Raw genomic sequence first — 3271 nt, 5'->3', positions numbered from 1 at the left:
CAAGAACCATTCTTCCTTGTGTCTCCACTCTACTCCATTTCACTAAAGCAAGTTCACTAAAGTAAGGTGCTCCATGCAAGCTTCAGATCCTTAGCCTATAGCTTAATTTTATGCTAATTCTTCACAACCTCACTTAAATCTAATAGCTATAAACTCAAATCAGAGCTAAAATATACTCACTCCTAAAAATACAATGGTTTTCACAAAGGAAAATCTAGAAAATAGATTACAATTTACGATATTGAATGTGTGCTCCATTATTGACTTATAAAAATGGATAAGATAAATTATGGGGAACCACACTTATCATAGGCCCACTTATACCTTACTCTAGCTCTCTATGCTTTATGAAATAATTAAGCCTAGGAATGTGGAAGATAGCACATGAGCTCAATAAAAGGGGTTTGTGTTGATGACTCCCATAATAATGCACATACTACATAAGAGATTTCTTAATTGATAAACTTGGTCCAAGCTCCAAAAGGTGCACCAATATCATTTAGAAAAGTGAAACAACCCTTGAACCTCTTGAGTAGAAAACATAAACAAATACTATTTTAAAAAAAAGGCTTTGCATGGATTGATTTTGAAAAAGGTTACACATATGAAACATGAGACATAAAAGATCCCAAAGAAATAGACACAATGAGTTTTGTAAGCCATCCACTTTTGCCATTGAGCCTTTAATTTTAAAGGATGCAAGATAGAATAACAAAAGACGTAGACAAGAAAGATAATAGATTTGTTGTAAGTTAGATTATATATTATTATTGTATTATTATTGTACAGTGCACGATCTTTAAAAGAACCATATATTCTTTATGCGTGTGTATGTTTTAAGTCCCCCTTTTCACTTGTTTCACAATGGAGGGGACAATGTGGAGTTGGCATTATTGCCAAAGTTGATATAACAAAGAGTGAAAATGCATAAATAACTTTTTTTAGAACTGATGGCCAATGAAGGTTTGTCCAAATTCCCAATTGACTGGGGCAATGTCAAAGGATGTGAGAGTTCTTCCATCACTTGCCAGGATGCGAAAGGAAAGGCTTTGGCCAACTAATTGGGCACCGCATTCCCAATTTTGTCCCCAGTTTCTCCTCATAGGCATCCATTGTGTGTGGGAGCCTTTGATCCACACCCCATGCACATCACCACTCCCAGCGACATTAGAAACTAGGACAAGGTTGAAGTACCTAAACCCGTTCACTGTGAAATGTACACCTCCGTGCTTAACACAAGGCACCCTACATCCATATATTTCAAGTCAAGTCAAGCCGACTTGTCATGCAATGAGAAGAAGATAAAATTTTAGAAAAGACAATGAAAAGAGGGTAAGGTTTGAATGTATTCTCCCCCTAGAAAGGAGTTCCATGGAGGGGATGTCCATATTGTATTGCAATGACAGGGTATTGAAATTTTTGCCATTTAGGCTAGATTTGGGAATGGGATTGGAACCCGGGGGGTACACTACCAAAAAAATCATGTATTTCACGTGTATTCAAGGAGTATTTAAAAAACCCCTTACACTTACATACTTTTATTAATAAAATAACTCCTTTTTCTTCATAAATTTACGGTTTTTTTTTCTGAAAACTAGTTAAAATCCCCCTCCTGTAAATGTAATTGTGTAACTTTTTTATATTAATATACTCCTCCTAATGAATTCACATGATACAATCACATATTTTTAGGTGGACCCCCTGAGGGTTGAAATTTGGGTTCTCACTTTGAGAGACATCGAACTACACCAACTCATTTAATGCATCCCGCTTGGGATGATGTCCATATCTTATGATGTTTTTATGCAGTGCATGAAAAAAACACCATTCTAGTGTATTTGTACCGACCAGATTTAAGAGAATTTCGTTGAGGTTTTAAGTACCCCTTATTTAAAGGAATGATTTTTCATATATTTTACTTATAAAACCGGCATATAGTGGAGACGTTGGAAACAAAACCCATATAGATTTAAGAGTTGTCCTCATTTTTGATTGGTTGAAAAAAAAAATTGAGTAATGTAAATTTTATGTGACCCTCTTTTTTTTATAATTACATAGAAGCCTAGTTGGATCTTCTTTACAAGGAAAAGAAGATAAATAAAGGAAAGGGTTAGACACTGACCTTCTATACATCACCTGAACAATTCCAGATTTGTACTGCGCTATTTTAAGGAAGGCTGGCTGAGCCATGTCGAAGTGTGAGCGTGGTGGGTTGCACCAGCCTCCGTCGTCGTTGGGCAGGCCATAATTGGGCGGACAAAAGTTGGTGGCCGTCACAATGACAGATGGGTTGCCGGAAGTGCACCACTTGGGTTCTCTCCAACATTTGAGCTCAAAGCAGGCTCCGCATGTAAGCCCACTATCAAACAACACAGTGCTAAAGCTGCCGTGTTTGTGCCATAGCCTTCGCTGTATAGGTTGCCATAACCGCAAGCTCCACCTAACACAATGCGATTGCTCCTTCAATTAATCTTATCCTAAGACCTTTGGGTAAGCTTAGAAACGATAAATTATGGTTAGGTTAGTGGATTAGAAGGCTTACCCATGGTGCCGGAAGCGTCGCTCCCTCCATAAAAAGTTGCTGAAGCTTGGGACCATCCGGAATATTGACCGGAGGCAGCATTTACGAGGGCGAAAAATGTTGAAGCAAAGAGCATTAAATCCATATTGCAAAGACGTGTAGATAGTGTAGGCCGAGAATGCATGGAGAGAGAGACAGAGAGCGCGCATATTTATGGAATTAAACCGTCATTAACTGATTTAACCTAGATGGCTCTCAATCGCGACCGTTGCCGCACTATCCAAGGGGCAAGGCCCACCGTCCATAGACTGATGAATTATGACAAGTTGACTTGTTGAGGCTCGCTTTGTTCATTGCATTATCTTGTGTGGTCCACCTGGAATTGCTCATTTTTGAGTGTGTTTTCCGCCGCTTCACTGTGAACTGGGCCTTAGTCAAATAAAGCGGTCAACCAGATCATGCAATGCCCAACACCACGTCACCATGCAAAGACCTCTAGAAACCAATGCTTACAAGCTACGCCTTTTTTTCTTTTCACATTTTCTCCACACAGCCCAATACAAAAATTGGCTGAAAGAGGAAGAGGACCAACCAAAAAAAAAACTATTTTTAGCTAATCAGTATATGACACGAAAGCTAATTTGTATTATTACAACACAAAATGTTCTCTCGTGTTCCTCTACTAGGCAAAGACCACAAAACTTGCAAGGAGGTACACACACCCCCTTTTCTTTCATCCCTTTTTTTTTG

The 3271-nt window shown here is 38.6% G+C and overlaps 1 pseudogene; it reads right to left on the bottom strand.

Moving 5' to 3' along the window:
• Positions 1 to 941: 941 nt before the first annotated feature.
• LOC147631134 (expansin-A3 pseudogene) lies at positions 942 to 2666 on the bottom strand (annotated as a pseudogene).
• Positions 2667 to 3271: the final 605 nt, after the last annotated feature.

The sequence above is a fragment of the Cibotium barometz genome, chromosome 15 (genome assembly GCF_041138505.1).
Source record: "Cibotium barometz isolate CiBa-2024 chromosome 15, ASM4113850v1, whole genome shotgun sequence".
NCBI classification, from domain to species: Eukaryota; Viridiplantae; Streptophyta; class Polypodiopsida; order Cyatheales; family Cibotiaceae; genus Cibotium; species Cibotium barometz.
This window is presented reverse-complemented; position numbering and strand designations above follow the sequence as displayed.